The 27,833-nt window shown below is 37.0% G+C and overlaps 1 protein-coding gene and 1 pseudogene across 12 annotated transcripts in view; both read right to left on the minus strand.

The window, feature by feature from the left end:
- The window catches only part of dally (division abnormally delayed protein), a 398,607-nt gene that overhangs the window by 123,762 nt on the left and 247,012 nt on the right, over positions 1–27,833 (minus strand). The window lies entirely within an intron of this gene.
- On the minus strand, positions 16,065–16,848 carry LOC137253021 (protein YIPF1-like; annotated as a pseudogene).

The following is a 27,833-nucleotide window of genomic DNA, read 5'->3' on the forward strand; positions in this document are numbered from 1 at the left end:
AAATTTGTATTTCTGTAAATATAGGAGAAACGTTCCTTGATAGTATAAATGAAATTTTCTTTATTGCTAGTTACATCCCACCAAATAACAATTATGGAATGTACAAGTCACATATTGATAATATCAGCTTTATTATTGATTCTCTATTACCTCACCAAACGCCCTGTATTTTGGGTGACTTTAATCTGGGTTCTATTCAATGGGTGAGAGATCCTGATGACGGCTTTTTAACCCCCTTTACATCTAAAAAGGATGTCGAGGACTTACTTTGTGATACATTGTACTCCTTTAACCTATCTCAAATTAACGACATTGGACATGATTTAAACAGAGTGTTAGATCTAATTTTTATAAACAATGATATATCCTGTGATATTTATAAGTGTGATATGCCACTCACCTGTGAATCGGTTCATCACAAAGCAATCTCTATCCAGTTCTCTTTCTATAAATACGATAATAACTCCATACTTCAATTTTTATAAGGCGAATTTTACGGCTCTGAATGCGTTTTTCGACTCCATTGATTGGAATTTAATCTTTGAGCAATTAGACTTATCAAATATGTATATAAAGTTCAAGAGCGTAGTAGAAGAAAGCCTTAACTTATACGTCCCAGCCCACAGAAAAAAGAGATCTTTCAATCTCCCATGGTACACAAAAGAACTTTTGAGGTTAAAAAACCAACGAAACAAAGCGCATAGAAAATTTAAGAAAACTGGCTCTGCTGATGACGAAGCAAAATTTGCTGAGTGCAGGAAGAAATTTGAATGCCTATCCAAGTTCCTTCATGATAAATATATTAATTCGCTTGAGACTAACATAAAAGCCAACCCGAAGTCTTTTTGGGTTTTTGTTAACTCAAAACGAAAATATAACGGTATGCCGAAATCAATGGAGTTTGGAGGCAAAGTTGCTTCCTCAACTCAGGAAGCATGTGAGCTCTTTGCCGAACTTCTTCGGGTCGGTATTTAACAGGTTCCGGACAGTTAGTACGTCATGTGATACAACTGCCATAGCGGAGTCTGTAAATATTGGTCAGTTCACGGTTACAGAGGAAGAAGTCCTGGAGTCCCTTATGAACCTTGATGTATCTAAGGGGGCTGGATACGATCTTCTGCCACCCTTGTTCTTAAAGAATTGTGCGGTTTCACTCTATCCGCCTCTTAATAAAATCTTTAACAAGTCCCTTGAATGTGGTAATTTCCTTGACGAATGGAAATTGGCATTCTTATCGCCAATTTATAAGTCTGGCCCTCGAAACAAGGTAGACAACTATCGACCCATTGCCAAGCTATCCATCATCCCAAAGCTGCTGGACAAAATTGTAAATGACCAGCTATTTGCAGTTTTTAAAAACTATATTGTTCCTCAACAGCATGGTTTTTATCCAGGGGATCCATCAGCACAAATCTCACAATATTTGTTAATTTTGTGGTTAATGCGATTGAGGACGGCGAACAAGTGGACACTCTGTACACTGATTTCGTAAAAGCTTTCGATAGTCTCAATCATAATCTTTTACTTAATAAACTCGAGAAACTCGGAATCCACTCCAACGCCCTAAGTTGGCTTGAGTCGTATCTCCAAAACAGGAAATTAATAGTAAAGATCGGCAGCAATCTCTCCAAGCCTATAATCGTTACATCAGGAGTACCACAAGGTAGTCATCTGGGCCCTTTACTTTTTTCTTTATTTATAAATGATATCTGCCAATGTTTTAAATTTTGTAGTTGCCTGATGTACGCTGATGATCTAAAACTTTATTACAGAGTTAAACACATTAGCGACTGCATAGAGCTACAGCAATTGATAAAATGGTGTAATAGTAACGGTCTTTTCTTGAACTTCTCCAAGTGTAACATTATCACATTCACTCGGAGAAACGCATGCATAATGAACAGCTATTACTTTAACGATAGCGACTCATTCAATCGTACAACTACTGTTAAGGATTTAGGAGTATACTTAGACCCGAAGCTTAGATTCGACTTTCATAGGGAGTACATAATCAATGCTGCCAATTCAAAACTCGGCTTTCTCAAACGTAATTCCAAAGACTTTTTTGATCCGCTAACGCTGAAAAGTCTTTACATTAGCCTTGTAAGATCCACTTTGGAATATGCCTGCATCATTTGGGACTCAGACTTTGTAACACATTCCAGCCGGTTAGAAAGAGTTCAAAGGAGATTCACTAAATTCGCGCTTCGACGAATGTTCACTTTTGAATCGATGCCATCTTATGCACTAAGATGTAGAATTTTAAATATTCAGTGCCTTAATACTCGAAGGAAAATTTGTGGTATTTTCTTTATCAAAGACATTTACGACAACAAAATCGATTCTCCGGAACTACTTTTTCTTCTCCTCTTCTATGCACCTGAAAGGTGTCTAAGGGACAAATACATTTTCTACGTCCAAACGCGTAGAACGAATTTTGGAAATAATGAACCTATTCACAGAATGATCTCCTTATGTAACTCTGTTTGCAATCATGCCGATTTTAGCTCATGTAAAGAACATTTTAAAGCTGATGTTATTGATTACTTTCTTTTCAATTAATATGTTTCAATATTCCTATTACTATATAAATGTTTTTACATGTAGTTTTATTTAAGCCGTAGCGAATTTTTTACAAAAATTTTTTGTTATAATGTCGTTGTATTTATAAATTGTTACCATATATTTTTCTATCTCGATAATTTTTGTTTAAGTTGTTACATATCTGTGAGGACTATGTCCGGTAGATAATAATAATAATAATAATAATAATAATAATAAAAATAATAATAATAAATATAACTGAGAATATTAAGAGTGATTTATTATATGTATTTCTCCGACCGCAATAGATAGGCATAATGTAAACTTAACATTTTGCTACTATCAGGTTCTGCAAAATGAAACCAGAACAATCATACGGCATTTCGATCTTTAGGACTATTTCTGAAGCAGACATTTCTATCATTAGCTACTGACTTCCCTACAGGGGTTTTAGCTATTATTTCATGATTATATAAGAACCATTTTCGTATAATTTTGGCAGGGTTCGGAAAAATTCCATTTTAAAATCGAAAAAGTTATAGAGCTGGTATTATTATGAGCTTGTTATCGGCATCTGATTTGTTTCTTATCGACGTGTTGTTATCTTGTTATGAATAACAATTGTTATCCAATAACTGTCGCTTAGTCATCGGTGAATTATCTACGTGTTTTCGAGTAGCTACCGGTTTCTCATAGAAAAGCTTTCGTCATATTTTCGAAATGTTTTCGATTTGTAAGTGGAAAAATATCTATTTGTGAGTTACTGATTTGTAATGGTTTTTCTTTCGGCGAGTTATTGATATTTTGTTGGAATCTATAAATTTTCGATAGAAAAGCGATAACGCTCCTATAAACAATCGATAGCTTTTCGATAACAAATCGATAATTAATCGCTATTTTTTGGAAAACAATTCGTAAAATTTGTAGAAAAAGGGCTAGAAAAAACTGCGTTCATTCTTCGCTTTGGTGCCTCTTAGAAAAATTTTACCATCAACTTAAACAAAAATAATCAACTTAAATTTATAAAAAAATATTAGTTAGATTAAGAATATTTCTTGATTTTTTCTTTTGGTGTTGTTTTCAGGATTCATTTTCGGGGAACATTTCGAAACTTTTGGTTATCAAGATTATTTCAGCATAATTTCGTGACCATTTTGTAGTCATTTCCAGATCACATCGGACTTATACTTTTTTTTTTTTGGAAATTATCACTATTTCTTTGGAATCAATTCTAGACCCTTACGCACTTATTTCGGTACCGTTTGGTAATCCAAATTTTGAAATCAAATTAGGACTAGTTCATGAGTTGCCTTCGGGACTTTTTCCAAATAATTTCGAAATCGTTTTGTAGATTCGCATGGAAGTTAAATCGGCAAACACATCGGTAATCGGTCTAAAAAGTAAATTTGGAAATAACTTTTTGAAGACTTATGCATATCTAGTAAATTTTCTTGATTTGCAAGACCTCTTAGAAAAGTTAATATTTCGGAAAAGTTCTATATGCAATCGCAATAAAAAGAAAGTATAACCAATGAAGGTATGTGGAGTTTCTGACGAAAAAACCAATGTGCTCTTAATTACATGAAAACGGCTCTAAGAAAAAATTTTGCGAGTTCAGAAGTTCATTGTCCAGATGAGCACAGCGATATTGATATAAAATCAAATACTTTTTTGTATAACAAAAAAAAAAAAAAAAAAAAAACACAACCACATGCCGGTAGTGTCGGCGCAAAAGTTTAAAACACTTATAATCCTTTTATTTTATGGCATAACATTTTGCCTGTCGCTGGCAGCCAAATGACAAGTAAATAAATTAAAATGTTATAAAAATGTCACAGTGGAACTGTCAGAAAATCGCTAATAAAAATTGTTGTTGTTGCAAAAAAAAGTTTTCGGCTGTAGACGAAATATCCAGTGTGCAAAAAATGTATGCGTAAAATTCAAATTTTTTTCTTGTGCTGTGCAATTTTCAACCTTTTTATTGGTTTTTAATTTTCAATTGCATTCAGACGCCATTTTATAAACAATTTATCACGCGATTATTGTCAGACAAGAGTGTATGACAATTTGAAAATAATAAATCACGTAAATGCATAAGTGTTACTACGTTTGTGTGCGTTTTTTTGTATCGATTGACTATCATCAGCAATATTTTCATCGTCAATATCTTTTGGCGACACGTCGTTGGTTGCGATATGCAAAAGCTCATCGGCCTTACAATCATTGCACTGCCAAAATATATTAAAATTTACAACAGCTTCTATCATGTGAGTGCTTGTGTGTGTATGTTTGCATAATGTGATTGTTGTTGTTGGTATGCACAACCTGCAACATGATACTTTGTGCATTGCATTAAAAATTTCTGATCATTTTCAAATGCGCTTGTGGTTGTTACCATCATCATGCTAAAGTGCCCAAGCCAATGCAAATTTAATTGATTTGTAATGGAAGAACTTTATATTCTTGTTATTATGGTTATTGTTATTGTTATTTTGCATTTTGTTGATATGCATTAAATAGTCAATAAACTTTGTGTAATTTTGGGTTGGGCTTGTGTTAATATGATGCGGTATATAAAATATATTGGTATATATAGGAAAGGTCTTTATTTGTGTATTCTACGAGAAAAGGAGCCAAGCAAAACTTACACATAAATAAAAAAAACTTAAAGGCACAATAACCTCAGAAACAATTTTAGGCCGATTTTCTCCTCCAATTTGTATTGCACTTCTTTTAATTTTTCCTACAAATTGGCTGGACGATACCTACATGTTTATGCCGACTCCGGACTGCATCTGCAGGGCAGATGAATTTTCACCGAGAAGCTCTTCATGGCAGAAATACAATAGGAGCATGGTATAAAAAAGAAGGTAGTTCCACTCAAAATTTTTTTACGTATTTGGGGATTTTTGAAATTTCATAATGTCTGTTGTGTTGTTAGAAGCGTTGCCATACCGTTACTGTTTAAGGCGAAATTGCGGTTTCTCGGGATGGAAATTTCCTTCAGGATAAAAACGCAATGATCATCTGAGACAATAATAATGTGGTTTAACACGATTCATGTGCATACATATCGATTGAGAATATAGTAAAACATGCAATTTTATTGAAAAATAATGGATAATGACTCATACATTGGTCAATGACTATCTTTATGGCAGCTTGACCCCTAGACACAAAAAAATACACGAAAAATCCTGTTGTTCTAGCATGGCCCTATAATACCTCTACATTGGATATTTCTCAAGGCATGTTGAGAAATAGTGTACCTCCAAAGTCTGCAGTGAGTGGTAGGTGTTTAATTTGTTACGTTTGTGGGACGCCACATCCATGTCAATGCTAAAAGGGTACAGAATGTGTATAGGTGAGGCTTGCCCCAAGGTGACCCCTGATACAGCGGGCAAAAGAACTCTCATAGCTAGTGACTAACCTGCAGAACTACAGGGCAATGGTCTACCTAAAAAATGGTTTAAAAATTACCTCCTCCAGCGCTACGCTTGCATTATACAATAAATAAAAAATGCGAACTTGTAGAAAATTTATCACCATTCAATTTCATAAAAATTGCGTTTAAGTATGCTAAACTCTTTAGAAATTGCGGTGTCGATTTATAAGGACCTCCTTTGGACAATCAGTTGACAAACGTGTTTTGTCAATTTGTTATGATCAAACGTAAACACTTGCTTTGTATCGATCCACGTTTCTTCCACCAAAGCAATTTTCGGGAGCTCGAAAAACTTATTAAAATCCTTCTTTTCTAGGCTGATATTTCGTATTAAAATATTTCCAATGCATGCGGCTCATTTTTTTTCTTCTTTTATTTAAAATAACTATGAAAGTAATTTAGTCGTATCCGTTAATATGAAATCCATCAAAATTAGAAAAATTCGTAAAATTTTTCAATCTAGTAGCTTGGTTTTGGTGAAATTGTCATTGTCCTCGGAAAAGTCAAGTGGCTAACGTCACACTAAATGGAACTACTTCCATTTTTTGTATCATGACTAGAAGTGTTTGTCAAATCACTGCCGGAGGGCGGCACCGCATAGAAAAACATTTTTCTAATTGAAAAAACTTGTTTCTAAAATTTTGATGTTCTTTGCCTGGGCTGTGATCAACAGGATCTTGAGTATGGTAGGCAGAGAACGCTATGACGACACCACGGCGGGTGCGGCAAAATAAGTTGCATCTAATTGATGTTGCTATGACATGTTCAGGTTGGTCTCTTTGCGAATGTTTTTCAAAGGCGAGGCTAGGAAGCGGCGTGAGGCTATAGGTGTGCAAAATTAAAGATTTGAAGGTCAGGCAAAGTGTTTGGTCTGATTGAGCAGTAGGGACTACAGACAGCTTGTGGGATATCTGAAAAGTCACTTCACATGGTAGAAACTGCTGACTGCGACCAGGCAGACTACAGGGGTTGAGAGTTTATTTTGCCAGAAATGGACGAAATAGCAGCTTTGCGAAAATACCATATGATAAAATATGATATAGAATACGATTTCAAGGATATATTGATATATGGACGTGAAGTTAACGAGGCAATTTCGATAGACGAAAAAATTAATGGGTCGGTATTTTGTCGCCAATTAGGCGCTAATTAGGTGCGAAGAGAAAAAATTTGCCGCGTTTTCCTACGTGCTTTATTTGGGCGCTTCGCTAATTCATGAGAACTTAAATATCGACATATTCATTTTTTAATCCGTCATTATGATCGTAAGCGATCTGAATCATTGAAGGTAGACCAAAAATTGTACGATTATTCGATAGGTCCCGGTATATTAATAGATAACAATTTTTTTTCCAACGCGATGACACAAATATTTTGAAATGCTGCTTTGCAACTTTTCTTAATTTCTAATCAATTCACGTATGCATGAACAATGCAAACTCTACGCTACTGACATACTGATTGAATTAATCGACGCTCCATATCCAAATAAGGGAATGCCTCAGAAAAAAAACTGTTAAGCATAGGGAGCTATTTTTGAGCTATGAAATATTCCAATATTGACAACTAAAACATGAATTAAGTACATAAGTAATGAATAGGAACGGAAAAAATAAAAGCAACTGTAAACCACCATTCCATGTTAACGAAATCACTGGGGAACATCCATTTCAATTAAATCAAAAATCAATAAGCAAAAAACACAAAAAAAATAAGAAGAAAATAATGTTACGAATGAAATACATAAAATTAAGATAATGGGAAACTCGAAAAACGTTGATTTTGCACAAATCGGCTGATGCGAGCCTTAAAAGGAAATTGAAAGGAATCTCGTGGCTTACAACTGAACATTGCGGTACTTTTTGTAGTAATTTGTGTTGCGCATTGTGCTGCTACCAGCTTTTCGAGCATTTCAATGAAGCGTACAATTAAAACGCTGAGAAAATGTTGTGAAATTCCGTGGCAGCCAGGCAGCCATTCGGTGCATGAAGTTGGTAAATGCGTAGGCATTTTGCGAAATGAAGAAGAAAAAAATATTGCAAAAAAACGAGTTATGCTAAAATATCTAGAAAATTATATAAAAGGTAATGTGCATTTTCTTACATTCACATGCACATAAACTTTTGTACATACAAAAGTGCCTAAAATAATACTAAAATGAAAACGTTGATAACAAACAAAATTATCTTCGCTGTCATTACTGTAATTACAAGTAGTGACAAAAATGGAGTGACCATGTTTGGGTTAAGCCCGAAAATATTATACCCAGCGCTTGTTTGAGTGATCACGAAATATGATGGCATAAAAAAACATGTAATGGAATTACTCTCGATCAAACATCGAAAGATTATTAGAATATTGGTGCATTCAATCCCTGTGTATTTCGAGTTGTACCAAAAGTGAAGAACACAGGGTACTTTCGGGAAATTTAATAGATTTCAAGTTCGATGCCTATTTATATACCTTGCCCATTCTACAGCTTCAGCCACCCGATTGGAATGCAACTCCATATTGAGTTAGCACTTTATCACAGTTAACGATCAACCACAGCAATCACGAAGTACAACGTTGGGCGCTTGATAATTTAATCAAATTAGTTCGAGGGTTTTTTGTAAACCTTTACAATTCTATGGGCTTAGGCATTTGGTTGGATTGAGTTGCAACTTTGTCACAGTTAAATATCGACCAAATCCATCACGAAGCCCAACGTTGGGTGCTTGATCATAATCAACCCCAATAAGCCCATCGTTGGGTGCCCGATTATAATCAAGCCCAATAAGCCCAAAGTTGGAAGCTACTTAATGAGCGTGTTGAAACAAACTGCACGGCCGACTCCTAACCGCACTTGATAGCAGATGAGTTTTCGCTGAGATGCTCTCCTTGACCGAAATTCGAATTATTTGCAAAACCACTGCCGTTCTCGCTTAGAAAAACGTTTTCCAAAGTAAGTATTTTTATTTTGCCTATCCCAGGAAATATTATCAAATTTGTTATTTGTTGGGTGTAAAACATTAATCATCACAAATACAATGCATTAAGTCTCTTCTCGTACAACCAAGTGTAGGCTACTACGCATAAGGCAAAAACAAAAGCAATAACAGCGAGCGAAAAAAATGACAACAAATTTAGTAGCAACTTCAGTTGTAATTTATACATTTCATAAATAATTCAGAAAGCTAAAGCGCATGCGCGTTACTTACATATACGACTACTTGATTTTTGGCTTTTGATTTATTATTTATTTATTCGTTTTCTTTCTTGTTTATTTTTTGTCCGTTTTATTTTAGCGTTGTTGTTGCATTTACAGCATTTACTTGTTTGATTTTTGTAGTATTTTTTTAATATTTATTTTGTATTTTTTTGTTGCGCGTGGCTCCGTTAATTGTAGGTAGCATTGCAATCGAATGGGCGAACGTATATCATTTTCAAATCGGCACTGCGCATGAGCGCACTTCAAGCCGCTGATACCCTAATACGCAAACACACACGCGCACACACACATATATATATATATATATATATACAGGCATACAATATCTTATGAATATGCCACACACAATTTTCTTGTAGATTTTTGTAACACGTGAGTGGAGCTTGAATGTTTGCGCGACAAACAATTGAAAAATCTATTTATTACATCGACTTGCTGCACATTACGCGGTGCAGAGGCGCTAACGGAGCAAAGCCCATTTTAAGACATGCGTCCCACGCACTCCAAGTCAATGGTGCGATAATTCGCTTGGCTAAAGATTTAATGCAATTCGAAGCGACGTGGCACATTATGCGCGGCATTAGATGTGCCCAAAATCAGCAGCGACTGTCAGACAGACAGAAACATAGGCTATCTACATATTGAGTTAAGAAAATACATATGTATGTTAGACGATAGTACCAGTATGAAGACACAAATCGCGTTTCTAAAACCACGCAAGACCTGTGTGCGGTGGAAGGGTATCCAGTCAGCCAGCCAGCCATCAGGATTTAATCGATTGCAAATCTAATGAGGTGCAAAGAGGCGTTCACCAAGTGGGTTAACTGTGTGCCTCAGCTAGGAAATATTGACGCCTTCACTAAGACGCTTGCGTACCTACTTAAATACACAAGTTTGTATATCTGCTTGGGGCTACGCAACAACAAACGCGTCAAGGTAACACATACACCTTTTGCGACGAGTTGGCAGACAGCAGAAACTGCTGTGGTGGCACCCAGTGTTGCCATAAATGAGGAAATTATGTTATTTTATGTTTTCGAAAATTGCACATATGTGAAAATTTTTAACACTTAGATACTGATGAAGACAGAAATGGATACTTCTTTTACGATGAAGACGATCAAAATGGGTCAGCAATTAGCGCTCGTAGGAAAAAGCGAGTTTCCTCATACCAGCCCTCAACTTACATGAAATGCATAGCTGAGGTCCGAGGTTAAGATTATGTGTAAAATGGCCATAGCTCGGGCAGAAAAAATGGGTTCATAGGCGGTATATTAGCTTGTCAATCACGGCCATTCTTGCACCTGATTTCATCTCTTACCAGAAAGCCTACTGCTTGCTAGCTGCCGCCTCTGCTGCTTAATTAATCAACCGTATTCCCTAAAGGTATGAACAGAATACGGAAGTAATATGGTATGTGCGTTTAGTGAGCAGGTTAAGGGAAAGATTAAGACTAAGCATATGTGAGGATTAAGGAAGGTATTCTGTCAGGAATACAAAACTTTAGTTAGTCCGATCGCTGCAGCCTCTTTCAGTCAGAGGAAGCCCCTATTAGGGTGAGGTCGGGAGCTGTCAGGGAATGCTTGATCTCACTCGCAGTGACATCGAATTACATTTTGATTAGTGAATTATTTGGCCACAGGCCACGATGATCTCTTTGTCCGAGCAGGCAATAGCAAATTGATTGTGGATACAAGTACGAATTCCGCTAACCACTTGCTCTCTGCTTCTGGATAGGTCGTCCTCTCATGGACTAAGAAAGCCCATAACACATCCTACAAAGTGCCGAAATTCGTTTGGCCAGTTGTTGACTCCTGACGCTTTCAGAATTAATAGGGTTAGCTAAAATATACTTATCATTTTGATGTAAGCGTTAACAGCGCACCGTTTAATGTAATTCCAGTAATTGCAGTGTGCCCTAATATTCTGGATATTGCCAGCCGAACTACCGAAAAGCTGTTCAGCTTTGCAAGAACGATTAAATATCCAGGATCAAATATCTGCCTTAAAAGTGATTTTTCCTAAAAAAACGCTACTAGCCTTAGAAAATACCGTGACGAAACGGATAAAAACAGTGTCCAAATAAGGCGCCCCTTAACACGGTAGCAGCTACCCAACCTATTTTGCCCTTCGCATAGCTCCTTGTTATTGAAATCAAATGTTGATATTCGTGTCTTTTGTGTCCAAGTTGGCTTTATCTACGAAACTATTGATAAAAATCCACATTTTGTGATGAAGACCAAGTAAAGGCGCGTAGACGTATTTTTCGTAGATGATGAAGCTGACGTTTCGAAAATAAAAATGATTTTTTTTTGGCTAAATCTGTTCTTGAAGTTTGTTGTTCTTAAAAATGAAGATTTTTAGACAACTTACACTGGCAACACCGGTGTCAAGGTGCTTTTTGCTGTCTGACTATTCGTTGAGGTTTCTGCTCGCTGCTCTGTCTGTCTGCTTCAACTGCCGACTGAGTTGCGTTAAGTTTCTGTCGGCAATGCATAATATGGAGGGGTAATACCGTCACAGTATCATGCAGGCATGCTTAACCAACGAACCGATATCATTTCGTTACGGTAATTAACGTTAATAAACGAAACAAAATCATTTCGTTTCGTTTATTAACGTTAAGAACGTCAAATTAACGAAATGATTTCGTCTCGTTTTCTGCCATATCAAAACGAAATCAAATCGTTTATGTTGATTATTAATTTCAAACTATGCTGGCAAAGCTGATTGATGGCGGAGTCATTAATGGTGAAAGCATTAGCCAAGCTGATTGCAACTTTTCTCATGAATTTTGACAGTACGAACATTTCTCAGAGTATTTTTGACGTTACCACCAACGAATTACACAAACAAATTACATGGAGTTTGTGTGTGTATGTGCGCTCGCTGTTACCACCTTACGGCTTCACCATGGCTATAGCATTGCCAGCACAATTCAAACATAAAGTATCACGTTTTTGTTAACGGTTTTAACGTTAACGAAAGCTTTTTGTTTCGGTTAAAAACGAGATACAATTTATCTTGATAATTTCTTTATCGATAATATTTCGAAGTGTTTCAACGGAAACGGTGGAAATTTTTTGATAAACGATTAGCTTAACGTTAAGGTGCATCCCTGGTATCATGTGCCTTGTCTGTCGCATACTGTATGTGTGTCTATATGTAAATATATTTGCAGCTGTTGTGCTGGCAAAAAATTGCTCAATTCTCCAGTGTGCTGGCTACGCGTCTGGGTATGGAATGCTGTCGTATCGAGACTGGGTGGCTGTCTGTTTGACGCTCGATCAGCTGCCTGCCTTTTTGGCAGGTATGCCACCGGTGCGGTGCGTAGGCGTTGTCTGGTGCAGATAAACGCGTTTCAATACATTTGCTTTTTGGAAGGGGTAATCAAACAGGCAAGATATGAAATTCCGATAAATAAAATACAAAAGAGGAGTGCAGCGAGAGTAGATAAAGAGGAAGGCAATGACAAAAGCTGACAGGTTGCACGACATAGTACGATGGTGTGTAGGCTGCCGATTAAATGAAGCTATTAAATTGGAAATATTTCATGTTGCATGTACGCATGTCTGTACCTGGGGTGCTGTTGGTGCTTGTATAATGAATGTGTAAATGTTTATTTAAGTATATGAGACTGCGAGTGTGAGGTTTTAATTAAAATTGCCGACAAGCGTTTTTCGAATTAAAATATACATTGTAAGTGTGTTCGTTCTGTGCTGAAATGCTGATAAACTTTATTCATACATATATCGCACTTGTGTCTGCGTAGTCATTCAAAAGCAGTGCAGCACGTCCCCCTTTTGTAATTCGAGTTGTGCTAATAATTCGTCGCCTATGTACTTTGCGTGCCACATTTGCTGCCACCTCGTCTAACTTCCCCTATGCCGATCGGTGTGTTTCTTGCGTGTAATTAACGCTATTATAAATAGTAAATAAATTAATGACTACTTGTAAGGTGCATTAAGATAAAGATATCAGATATCGTACGTACATACACATATACAAATGTATACAAACCCATCACAAAATCGTGCACTTGTTCATATTAGGATGCCTGATATTTGTAAGAGAAAAACCTGCTCTTAATATTTTACTGCGGTGGTGTCATCAGACAGGAGATTAAACTTTTTCGAGCGCAAAAATTTATCGGGAAGTCAAATAATCTATGTGAATTAAAGCCTTATCGTAAGATCTTAGATGGTACATTAGTTGTCGGAGCACGAGGCTTTCATGTAGCGTGTCTTATTTCATATTATCGGTTACGCTATTTTTTATTGGGAATACGCAAATGCAAATGTAATAAAGATTTATTGAAATCTATTAGGAATGTGACACAATATTTTAGTTAGTTAAAAAGCAGTGTGTAACCACTACAACGGGTATAAACAAATAACAATATTAACATACATATATTTAAGCCCAAGTATATAGAAAACAGGGTACTAAATACCCGAAGGTAAATTTTGGAGGATTCAATGCTGTAAAAAATCTCTAACAATAACAGAGCTATCTTAAGTTTTCGATATTTTATGGCTTATGAAAGAGTAGAAATTCAGTCCAATTTTTTTACGTACCCATCAGAGGTTGTTCTGGACGAAAATTTTAATCGGATACATTCGAAATATGGTCTTCCGTACCTCTTCATGTCTACAAAACCTTTTCCTTTTTCTTCTTTTTGTACCGCTTTTATACTCGTACTCTTCGTCTGCACCTCCTTTTCCTCCCCCTTCTCCTTTTACCCCCTTCTCATTCTCCCTTTTCCTCTCCTTATCCTCTCTCTCTGACTTTCTTCCACACTCTTTCCCTTTCCCTCTCCCGGTACATCTTCCTCATCCTCTCCTTCACCGGAGTGGATAGGAATATTTTTTAAAATGACCTAGTCAGCAAAACTTTTGACCTTTTATTCCTTGCGTTAAGATAATAAAGATCAGCATTAACCTTTCTTAGATACATACCGTTGGCATCAGAGGAGATTGTTGGAGAACATTTTTTGGAAGAATACAGGGATAATCCTATATATTTCCAATTTAGGCCCATAATAAGCCATACGTCACGACTGGTAAGAAATCGTGATTCTTTTTCGCTGGGAGAGAACTCATGATGGTGCTGTTGGTGTTGCACAACGTTCTTTGACATTTTGGATTTGTGACTAATTTTCTGTGAAGGCTGTGGGACAGCTCAGGCAAAACAGGGTCGAATAGGCTCTATTTGCTTTGAATACATGCTACTTTGTTGGTGGTATATAAACCATACACACACACAGTGCCGGAAAGTGGTAATCAACCGCGATGATGGGATTAAAATGTACAATCAGCGGACAGTGCCCAAGCTGCCGGTAAGCGACGCCGGCTAGTAAATGAGGGTGAACCGTGATTCGGTTAACGTATATGCCAGAACTATCGGTGAAACCGGTGAAGAATGAATCGCAGAGAAGCTGGCTTGTTTCTAACAGAGTGATGGGGCGTATGACGTCGAAATACAACATTTCTCTTATGTTCTTTTAGATGAAGAGACAACACTTGCTGCACTAAGCCTTCAAAATATTTTTAGGCCTAAGAACATGACAGTGCATATGAAGGTATTAAGTAAATTCATAGAAATTCATATTGCAACTACGTGATGCAATGGCCCCAAGCTCAGAATTTCACGGAACTTTGAAATATCAATTGTGTAGAGAACTCTTTGTAAACATCAATATACTGACCCTGAATCAGAGGCCTGCTTTGCGGATGGATCGATATTTGATGACGGAAAAACGGGATAAATGCATTGGAGTAATACATGATATTGGAGCAAAAAATAAAATTTTATTAGGACGGGTTCCCAGGCAGCAGAGTCATGAAGGTCATTAACAGGCAGACTACCTAGTTAAGCAGCGTGATATAGTGGCATTAAATGGCTCAGAGCCCTTCTGTCGACTCACAAGGGCATACTATAGGAAAGCCATAAGTAACTGGGAAACAAATCAGTTAAAGGCATAGCCAGCTCAAACTGCTTACTCCAAGCAACAGCTAAACTTATTACTATACTGGACACTCAGTTGAGGATATCACCTCAATAAATTTGTCGCTTTTGTGAGCTGCGGATGACAGGCCGATTCCCATTATCTGCGAATGCATAGCTACGACAAGGCAGATACGGGAGAGTTCAGGTGGGATGATTTGGAGTAAAAATCCTGAAGAGGTACTCAGATATACATTAAAAGCCTACACATACAGTGATAGGCTGAAAGGTCAAGCGCAATAGATCTAAATAGGTTTTACACCAACACTTCTGCAAGCGTTGGAAAAACGAATATCTTTTTGAGCTACAGAAGCGCAATAAATGGAAATATCCCAAGACAAATATAAAAACTGGGGATCTTGTAGTAATAAAACAGGACAATCTCCCTCCTAACGAATGGCGATTAGGCCGAATAGCCAACCTCCACCCTGGTCCCGATGACCGGGTCAGAGTTGTAGACATCACAACTGAAAAGGGCGAAGTGACGAGGCCACTGACCAAGTTGGTTTTACTTCCACCGGATAACGCGGAGAAGCCAGGAGAAACCGCCCCACCGCTCTTGTTCCCACCTAACGAGGCCCTTTAGGAATCCAAACAAGAAGGAAAAACCAATCTGCCACTGCAAATACTCGTTAATATATCCCTTTAGTTTTGTCTGCCCGACATAGATGAGCAGAACTGCGTTTTAGTCACTATGAACCAATATCCTATTTGACGTTTTCAGCGTGGAAAGTTTCTTTTGAATGGAAAATTTGTTGAAATTTTCTAAGAAATATGCGAGAAATACGTCATTAAAAGCATAACTTAAATTTTTAAATCAACGAATATTTTTCTTAAAATATCACACCCAAAACTAAATTAATGTCTTAGTGACAACAAACACGAAACCATAATAGGCCATAATAGTAGCCATTGTAGTAAGCCCATCTGTATGACCCAAAGCCGGGATACGGGTGTATATATATATATATATTGAGTGAATAACGATAGAAGCACATTAGGGACAATAGAGAAGGGGAGTAGTCGGCACTTTCAGTTTCCACATCATCAGTAATTGGTTTCAAGCTATACTTGAATACAGCCCATAACGCCATTGGAAAAAGATTGGCATAGTTGGAAATACAAGTAGCAGCATAAGATACCAAATGAAAATTATAACGCCAATGGTAGTTATCCTTGGCGTGGTGCAAATAGCTAGCTATATTACCACTTATAGCAATCGAGAAGATCAACGTTACAGTGATCCAGAAGGCGCCATACAAATCGGGATTGTGTCCAATACGTAAACGCAAATAATTTGCACCAGCACGTTTCTGTATCATTGAATTCGCAATACGTTCCAATACAACAAAAGCGTCTACATTAAGGAATTGCTGATAATATTCCATCGTAAGGATACCTTGTTGCACCAGCATCATCAGCCTGCATATCTACCCACACCAAAATCACCCAATATACCAGCAGAGTTGGACATATCATACCTTTAATCGTTGAGCGCATTATTACCAAAGCCTCCACCACTTGCAGCGCCAGACGAATGGCTTGGAGAATTTACATTTATTTGTGCTGGTGGACTGCTTACACTATTGGCACTGTTGTAATCGGGAAATTGGCGTAACTCATTGGAGCCACTTGACTGCATATTTTATATTTAAAGAACTATAGACAACTTACTAGTATGCGTAAAAACTTAATTTTTTCACGACACGTAAATTTCAAACAGCAGCTTTTGTGGTTTTGGATTTTTATGTGATCAGCAATCACGTTTTAGAATATGTCGATCTGTCAGCTGCTCTAGGATGTTGCAAGCGCGCCGTCTATTCGCACTTTAAGACAATCACATATCCGTGTAGGGCACTCAAACTGCTCAATTTAATGTTAGGCCATAGTGACATTTGCTATCGCATAATGTATTATCTGTAACAAAATTAACAAGCGAAAATTTTCGACGCCCGAGACAAATCGTCCAATCTCTCGCCACCCGACCTCAGTAAAACACAGACTCAAATCATTTTGTTTTTTAAGAGTTATAACCAAAACCTTTTCCGGCAAAATGGGTCGGTTCCGCGCATTAAAAGAGCATGCTGAGGGTTCATCAAGTCTGAACAAAAAGTGCCATCTCTGTGAAAAAAAAAAACACCCTATACGTCTGTGCCCCATATACCGCGCCAAGACACCAGAGGAACGACTCCGCGAAGCCCTAAAAGGGTCATTCTGTGGAAATTGCCTGGCTACGGACCATTTCACTAGGGAATGCACAAGTCAAGGGAGATGCCGTCAGTGCGGTAAGAAGCACCACTCAACTCTCCACCTAGAGGACAACAACGAAGAATTAAACCTTCTTTGGCAAGCATGCAGCAAACCTTGGAGCACGCAAGTAGCTGAAGAAGACGACGACGTAATCACTTTATACGCCTCGGAGATTGGAACGGAGAACAGACCTCTTCGTCCTGAAACCCAAACAAATTACGACGTATTTCGGTCCGGAGCGGAGACACGGCCTCTTCGCCCGGCCCTTACCAGGGGATTGGAGACTCGGTCTCTCAGACCCCGCTTACAACACGAACGCCAAAATCCTACCCGACAAAATAAAGACAACAAGCGCGGAGTGGAGTCAAGGCCCCTCCACCTGCATCGACAGCGACATGGGAAGGATATAAGTAATTCACGCCAGCTTCGTAAGCCGACAACCTTTCGCAATGGTCTAATAGGAGAACACGCAGCCAGTCAACCAACATTGCGGCTAACTCTCGCGATTGCACCCACCGCAGTGGTAAAAGTAGAAGCCATGGGACGTCTCCACCCTGTCAGAACCCTCATTGACGCCTGCTCACCACATACAATCATGTCATCCGATTTGGCATATGAATTAGGATTAACCCCGTCCAGGATCAGTGAGCAAGATAGCTGTACTCTTCGTCTAAGAGGGAAGCATGGCGAAAATAAACGTATATCCACATACGCTACCCTAATCCCATATTATCAGAGGGTGTCGCCAGGGGGCAATCTGGACTCGTCGATAGCCAGCAGCTACACCCACATTCGGCTGGCAGACCCTCAATTTTATAGGTCGACGTCCATCCGCTTAGTTCTTGGAGCGGTACTCTCCGGAGTCACCAATGTCTAAACTTTTTAACATTAAACTTAAGGTTTTACTAAATTTTTTTTTTTTCAAATAACGAATATTATATGAGGCGCCTAAATGCAAAACCTCCTATTTTGAATTTTTGAATTAATATTTAAATTGTGACAATATTGCATCGCCTCTACCACATTCTTTTTTTTCGATAGACATATTGGACAGTGCAATTGAATTTAATCCACGTATGTTTTCTTATATTCTAGTTTACAACATTTACAGCTTTCGAAATGGTAGTTTCTGCGGCTGCCCTAGACACATATGCTTTCTTACCGCAAGGGGGCCAGGATGTTTAGGCCGATAAGCTAAATATCTCGTGCCACCCTAATGTGCACTTTTTTATTGTCTAACTGTTGCACACAAATGCATGTTAGAGTTCGAATTAAGGGGAAACTGAACGAAAAGGCCTATGATCGGCCGGTCCGATATAAATCCTAGTTACTTTTCGTTTTTCTTTCCTTTTTGACTTTCAACAACTGCAGTCAGGAGCATCGGAGCAGCTACCACATCGAAGGTAATTTAAAGTTAAATACATACCTTTGTATTTTCATCGTTTTTATACTATATTATATAAATATAATAAAACCATTGTACCGAATTCAAACTAACTCATTTTCATTTTGGTGTACTTTATCTCTCCCGTCTCATTCCCATAATTTGAGTCATTCCGGAGCATAAGCCCATAGAGAGTGCCCCGGCTTGACATTTTGGTCCTTCGAGCCTTATAATAAAAATAATAATATGACGGCGGAAGTTTTACTGGTGGATGGTTACTGGTACTAAAGAAGGAGGTGGGATTGTTAGACCGACTCACAAGGCTATTAGCAACAACAGACAGGGTGGTGGATCAGTTTCCGAATACTCGATGAATCAGTAATTGATGCCTCGACGTCAAAAAAACTCGATGTCAAATAATGAACGGATTAAAAAATAAAAAATAAATGTAAGGCGCGATAACCTCCGATCTAAGAGATCTAAGGCCGATCTTCTCTTCCAATTTGCGTCGGGCTCCTCTTGATTTCCCTACAAATTGGCCGGACGGGACCTACATGTTTTATGCCGACTCCGAACGGCATCTGCAAAGCAGATGAGTTTTCACTGAGTGCTTTTCATGGCAGAAATATACCCGGAGCGCTTGCCAAACACTGCCGAGGGGCGACCCCACTTAGAAAAATTTTCTTCTAATTTAAAAACCTTATTTCTAAAATGTTGATGTTGCTTTGCCCGGGGTGGGAACCCAGGGCACACGGTGTGGTAGGCGGAGAATGCTACCATCACACCACGGTGGCCGCCAAACGAACGGATTGATGATGTTAAATAAAGGATAGGCCGATGGCCAAATGACCGGTGGTTTGGCACCAAGTAAACAGATGGTTCATTGGCGATGCAAAACTGAACCTAAATTTAATCGGACGCACCACTGTATTGCAATAGGTGAAGGAACGCGGTGTGAGTTGTATTCGCTATTAGCTCCGGACACTTAAAATTAGTTGGCAACCGAAGTCACCGCATGGAGTGGAGTACAAGTGCAGGATAAAAAAAGTGGTATGTACAGGCTTACTTTACTGAAGAATTGCACTTTTCATAGCTTTGTTAGGTACATATACTTACACTTAAGTAAAATCATGATAAACTATTTGAGAAGTTTAAGCCATCGCGGTAGGCGATGGTGTCGTTCACGTGCTGATACCTTCAACAGTGGTGGCTTGTTTAGTGGTAGTTAGAAGTAATCACTGTTTGTGATGCTACAGTATGCTGCTTTTTGTTCTTCATTCGTTCATATAGTATGAGGGAAGACTGGTGAAGAGATGACACTTTCACAAAAAAAGTAAAGTCAACAAATCTCAAAAGGCCAGGATTCTTTGTTTAAACAACAAATCTAGAAACTTTTATGTTTTAACAACTTTAAAAGTACTGTTAATATGTGCCGTTATACCATATACAAAGTGGCGGTTAATTAAGCAAATGCATTAATCAATTAATAAAATTGTGAAGAAATTTAAAACCCGTTTGACAGTCATCAGTTGCAATAAAAATTTAAATTAAATAATGGATTTACACTTAAATAAAAGCATATATGCATTAATTTATGTAAAATGCTTAGTGACAGGTAAACGATAATCAAAGTAGAGTAATAAAAAACGCCAAAAAGTAATATTAATTTCAATGGAATATACGAAAAATAAATAAGTGCTGGAAATATAAATGTTAAAAGTCGCTTAGAAACAAGAGCTTATGTGTGAGTCTGTTTAATAACCTCAAAAGCGTTCTTGATCAAACACACCATATTGATTATGCTCATTTTGAATTGAATGCTCAACTAAGTTCTTAAAATCTATGGAATTTCTACCTCTTTGCAATCATTAAAAGCTTCCTCTTCAATTCGTTTAGTTTTTATTTTTATTTTTTTGCACAATGCGCGGTTTTCGTTTAAGTAAACTTGAATATTGGTATTCTTAGAATCGGAAATTATTTGCTATCTTTAAACACAATTCGTTAAATAAATTCCGCTTGAATGAATTTTAACATTAGAACCTCTGGATGAATGAAAGAATGTGTAAAATAATATTTGGTTCCACGGTTGTGAGCGCTCAACGAAGCGAAATCAATTTTCGCTAATTGGCACGAAATCACCAGCGACCAGAGCCACAGACGGCAATTAAATTTCAAATACATATAAACACCGTAAAAGAAGAAGAAGAGGCGAGCATATTAGAATTCAAGCTCGCACGTGTACCCAGTCAGCTTTTTGAAATATAAATCAATAGGAAATGAATCGATGTTGGCATTAGGCGGTGATGTAAAAATTAGAGTTGACGATTACTTGAAATTGTTCGACAAGAACTTTTTCCCTATTCACATTGGATTCTTGAACCTCGACATGCCCTCGAAGTTCGCGTAAAAAAATTTATAAGTTTGAAATTTAATAAAGAGTAAAGAATTTCTCTACTGAGCAATTTTGGGATCCCTATCGAGCCTTTTATTCTGACAATGATGTTGTAATGAATTTAGGGAAATCCTGGTTATTATGCACCTTCTGCTAACGTTCGAGTCGCTGAACTGTCGAATAAATAACTGCAATATTCAGTGTTGCAAAATGGGCTTTATTTAGATTACTTTGGGAGTACTTCGCAATTATACTTCACTTCACAACTAATAGCGTGTTAAAATCAAACTGATTAGTCATTCCTCAGCTTGCGCTGATTTTATACTCTCTGTTGCCTCGTCCGCATATTTCTCCAAAGGTCTAGACGTTTCAACTTCTAGAACTGTTGTATCTCCTGCTTGATAATTTAGCTATATACATGAATGGGTGAGTAACAACTTCTCTTAGCTGATGACTACATATGTGTATGTGAGATATTCTTAGTCCCCTTATATGTACGTAAGTATTGTAGGCTGTTCTTGTTGTTTTGATTATTTACTAACATCATAGTGATGCTAATATTCGCCGCAATATGTTTAGATACATTTAAAATTAGTGTTTAAAACTTGAACGTTAGATTTGTTTCCAAATTTCACTCAAGCTGATATAGAAATAAAAATATTTGCTGGGATTTAGGAATATATGGTTTGTTTGTATATTATGAAGATTTTTCGCTTCACTTATTGCACTAGGGCATTTGAAAAGGAGCACCAAAAGAACCAAGGAGTACATGGAGAAAAAAGAACAAGAGAAGAAAATACATGAATGAGTGTCTCAATAAAGCTGATTTAAGGTACTTAAATTCGAAAACGACACAAAGGTTATTCTCAATACTTGATTTTGATTTAAGTTTACCCACTCTATTCAATAATGTGGAATCAATCTGGGTGGTTTAATTTAATCAAAATCCGGTCTCATTTTTGCATAAGCATTATTAATTTGGAAATCAACCTTGCATGATCCGAATAATTTTATGAAAGATTGACAAACCTAGTTTTTTCTTCACATTTATTTCAATCTTCTCTACATTGAACAATAATATGACAAAGTGCGCATGCATACAAATGCAAAATATCTGCAAGTAGCATTTCGCAGCAGGGGCCGAAACGGTTATTCCTTTTATAATATAATTCCTTGGAAAACTATTAATTTTGGACTATTAATATATTTGGATCAAGATAAAAATTATTTTCGGATTTTTATTTTTTGAGTCCGATAGAACTAGTTAAACTCGGACTTTTAAAAATGAAAGTCCGGAAATAAAAGTTAAATCCGCACTTTTATTTTTTAAGGCCAAAATAAAAGTCCCGCTTGATAACAAAGAAATGGCTTATCCGAAACAAACAATTTTTTTTAATTCGGATACAGTTCTCTCTTTTTAATGATAGAAGCAACTTTGTTACTCTAAGATTGCAAGGCCTACACATAATCTTCGATACTTTACAGCCCAGCGCTTGAACCCACGCTTTCCCTGCTTGGTCGATCATGTGCACCTCTCGCCTTCGCTTAATCTCGCCCAGTCTAATTGGGACGTCTCCGGAGCAAGCTTCAAGGTATGCGCCCTTTTTAGCTAGTTCATCCGCTTTTTCATTCTCATCTATTCCCATATGGCCTGGGACCCAATATAGATGTATGCTTCTCCCTATCCCGATTCTCTCCAGTGACTGTTTACACTCTAACACGCATTTAGATGCTGTGCTCTGCCAGATTATTGCCTTAATTGCTGCTTTACTGTCAATATAAAAGTTAACGCGGTTGTAGCTTAAGCTATTCTCTTCCAGGATTTCTACCGCTTTGGTTACGGCTACTATTTCTACCTGGAAAATGCTACAGTAATCCGGCAGCCTGTATGATCCGTTTATTTCCGGATCAGTACAGTATACCGCAGATCCTACTCCTTCCACTATTTTGGAACCATCTGTGTACACATGTATCGCCTCGTCCGCCATTTGAGCACCCTTGCGCCAACCGTCCACCTCTATTGTGGCCTTAAGATCGCCCTCGAAGCGCAGATAGTGAATCAGGTAGTCTGTTCGTCTTGTGATTGATGACGCTAACTACTATGGCCGTATGGTCGGCGCTCAAGCTGCCACGAGGCACCGAGCCTGGTTGCAGTTGTTAACGCTATGTTCTTTGCTTTGTAAACAAAACAATAGTTTGTTATGACTTATACTTAAGTAAATAAGTTTTTTATCCTGCACATGATTTCTATTCTCAATGAGCACTTCGGCTAGTGACTTCGATTACTAACTATTTTTCATATGTGTGCGCGAATGCCCTTTCGTACCTTCCTTATATCTATGGGTATTAGCCGCTACGCCCTTTTACCGTTGAATCGTTCCTAGATTTTAATTGCAATTTTAGCTTCGTCCGCTTCACTCTCACGCACCCGCATCTCCTCTTATCGTGAACCTGTGACTTGACTAATATCCCCATCATCCCGAATAGTCAAAATTTTCATCACAGTTTTTGTGTGTTTGTGGTTTCGGATTCTTTGTGAAAGCGATAAAAAAGTATGGAGCGTGAACTAAAGCGCTGGACACTGTAATAGATGTCACAAGGCCTTTCGATAATTTTACCGATAGCTGATCTTAAATTACATTTAGAAATTTGTTTTCCTAACTGCCAGTAAGCACAAAAAGAAACACCTTGTATAAATAGCGATGAAGTAAAGCGCTAAAAATTACTTTTCCGCAAAGGATATGAGAGAAAAGATGCCAACATGAGACATTTTAAGTGATATGTCGGTTATGGGAAAAAGGTGGAAATGCAATAAAACTGCAGTTCGAATTTTGGCGATACGTGCTGTACGGATATCCATGAGGGTGGAATGTAAGACACGTACTATCCTGGATATTTAAACAAACATACATACTTATGTGCTTGCGCTTCCTAGAAGATAAAGATATACAGCAGCGAACATAAAAACAGAAGAGGAATTTATTTCTTCATTTTAAAATTTCGTCAATTAAATTCTTCTGCTTTTACTTTCTATATTTTAAGGCAAAAGTTTATTGAACTTCGTAGAAAATTCGACTATCTGTAATTCTCAGAATTTTTTTGAATATGCAGTTTTTTAGCCCAATCAATTTTAATCTGACAAAGTACAAGTCATATGTCTCTCAAAATTCGCATTGATTTTCAGCAATTTTTTTTCTGAAGGCTGCTTTAGACTTTGCACTTTACAAGGCGTGCAACACTTTTTATATGGAAGAAAATTTGAAATGCCTTTCGGGAAAATATGTCAAAAATCAATGCAAATTTTAAGAAAACTATAATTTGTACTTTGTGAGACTCAAATTGATTGGGCTACAAAACTGCATACCTAAAAAAATTCAGAGAGCTCCAAAGAAAAAGTTCGAAATTTTTCTTAAATTTTTTCGAATTTTCGAAGTTTTTGGGAAAACGTTTTTGTGTTCGTTTTGCGTAGTTTTATTTACAAAATTCATAGAAGTTTTTATTAAAACATTAAAAATAACAAACAGAAGAATTTAATTGACCAAATAAAAGAAAATAGCAACTGCTATTTTATTGTTTGCTGATGTATTCACAAAATTGAAAACACGAAGAGATATCTTGGCATAGCATAACATAGACATACATACATATGAACATATTTTAACAATGTTGTACCAGAAAGCCAAGCTGCATACCACAATATGCAATTACCGTGTGCATTTACATAACACAAAAGGGATAAGAGAACGAAATAAGAAGAAGTAAAGGAAAATCTCTTAAGGAAACCAAATTTATATTGGTCGCAACACAACAGGCAGCTAAGCAATTTCGGAGCTACAGAAGCGCTGCTAAAAGACGCTGGCCAAAAAGTCAGAAATATGTAGAGATTTATGTATGCGGCTTTGCTTTGAAAGAAGGCGAAGAAGATGGTGGTGGATGAAGAAGAAGATATGATGTGTTAGCGGAAATTATTTATGTAATTGCATACTGCTCTGCACACAACAAGATTTGCGGATGAAATACTGATTTCCTACCGATTACGCCAACATATATGGGGCATTGTTCATGTGGGTGTTTACAACATAAAATATATTTGAAAGAAATTGTTTTTCATATACATACATACATAATGCCTTCTAACTTCATTATATTTCTAAATAAGCCAAATATAAACAAAATATAAATGGTGTGTTTATCATATTAATTTGACGAATGGCTTGTAAGTGAATGCGGTCGAGTTCAGAGTTGGGGAAAAACTTTTTCTCTATTTAAAGAATTTTTATATGAGTGACGAATAAATTATTTTGTTCGTTATTCGATGAATAACTAAACAAGAAAAATAAAACACTTGTTTTGTTTCAGTCAAAATAAAAATAATTTGTTTGCTTCATATTTAAATGATCATACTATTTAAAAAAAAACCATCATAGGAGTGCAGGTTCGAATCCCACGCCCGAGAGAGAGGCTTCGAAGAGGTTTACAAGGTATAATCCAAACAGCTGTCGCCTTGTCCATCTGTGACACTAGTCACATTGTTTGAATTTTTCCCATATTAAATAAATTATAAGTTAAAAATTGCTTCAAATAAATTCTTTAATGCATTTAAAAAAGCAATGAAGGCAATCCCCGCTTAATTTTTACAAATACAAATGAAACCTTTTTCAAACGGAAAATTAATCAAAAATAAATTATCTATAAGAAATTAATGAGTGGTTGAGTGTAGAGACGTTAAATAAAAAAAAAAAAAAAAAAAGACGTTAAATAACAATTTGATATATATGGCAAGTCATAATAATAAGCAGAATATTAATGAGAAGAAGAAGAGATGATAGTTAAAAATAAAAGATTAGTAACAAAATATGTACGTGAGTACGGATGTACAGAGAACAAAATTAAGCAAAGGACAATCGGCCAAAATTTAAGGCCCAGTGTTGCGCACCTATTTTGATATCACTTAAATGGGTTTTTATTTATGCCTTTCTATACTTTTAATATCTTCATCAGATGGTCCAAATAAATGATTTTTTATTACACAAAAATATCTTACTCACTTGGATGCTAATATCTATCGTAACAGATTTCAGGAAATGATTCTTCTGGTATGAAAGACTTATTTTCTAATAATATTTATACAAATTCCAGACGGTTTTCTTCTGCAATGTAAAGGTCTTACAAGTTATTGAATAAGTCATGTATTCAAATAAAAGTTTTTTAAATTTGAGGGGAGGTACTTAGATGGAGTAAACACATTTTTTCAGATCATTTAATCTTTGGCCTTAAATCACCTCCAATTTCTATTTTTTCGATTGAAGTATCTGAAAAAATATAGTGCATAGATCACTTAAACGGGATGGGTGACCAACTTTGCAGTTGCTAAAGTTTCTGCAACCGGTAATAGGTGAAACACCTGACTAGTCAAATCTTGTTCGTTGGAAAATTTTACGGTATGGCTGACAATGATGCAATTCAAAAGGTCTCCTATTTGTTGTATGTGCTATTTTTTAATAAAATTTTCTATTTGAAACCGTGGAAATATCTGAAAATTCAAGACTTTACAACGAATATGACATATTTTTGCAAAGGAGAGGTATTCTTCTATTTCTTCTTGTAGCGATAAGGAAACTCCCCCAAAGTTTTGGGGTGTTTTATCGAAGTTGATGATTTTTTGCCGGATAAAGATCCGATATAACAATGTTGAACCTTCTTGGTCATCCATTGGAAAGAGGGGTTCCGTGAGTACCTTGGGGTCGCCAGAGCTTTGACTGCTAAATGGACAGTATTCGGCACGAGTAGGTGAGGTTGGCAATTGTGTTGGGGAAGCTATCAATTGCCCTGGCATCCGCTTGAACGGGTTACGCTACACAAATGTTACGCTCCCAGAGAAATGGCATCATGCTGTGCACACTAAGGTCTCTCTAGCTTCCAAAATATTTACATACATTTGGTGGTGTATAAAAACGCCAGCTCTGCTAAAAAATTTTGACGGGCGAGTTTTTAAAGAGATTAAAATTTTATAATTCGACCTCCACTTCTACCGCCACAACTTTGATTACGGCTATGACTGCGATTGTAATTTTAATTACAAACGTAACGATGATTCACTACGCTGTTACTGTAGTACCGTACTGTAAGTTTGCGTCAATACGACAAATACCTTTAATATTAATACTCTTCTCTGCGACTACACCTTTCCGTTAGTACGAATTTTTGCTAATACGGGTTCACGCAAATACTATGATATTAATACTTCGTTTTACGCTCATACATTATAACGCTAGCATATTCTTAGCACGATTTTACGCATGTACGCCTTGTGCGCTTTAATTTTCGCACGATACTATGATGATTTGCTTTCACACTCGTTTACGACGTTACGCTCGCGATAATACACGCTTGTGAGTATAATTAGCGCAAATAGGTGTTTTCAGAAGAATTGCATCTGAGAAAGAAACTTCACTTTCACGAAGAAAAAAAGAAGGAAATGTGAAGTCGAGTTTCTTTATGTTACACATAATGAACTGTCAAGTAAATGTGTCTTTAATGGCATGGCAAAAAACTTACGATAAAAAGACGATACGTTCCGTTCTATATAATATCCCTGATT

The sequence above is a fragment of the Eurosta solidaginis genome, chromosome 5 (assembly GCF_040869045.1).
Source record: "Eurosta solidaginis isolate ZX-2024a chromosome 5, ASM4086904v1, whole genome shotgun sequence".
NCBI lineage: Eukaryota > Metazoa > Arthropoda > Insecta > Diptera > Tephritidae > Eurosta > Eurosta solidaginis.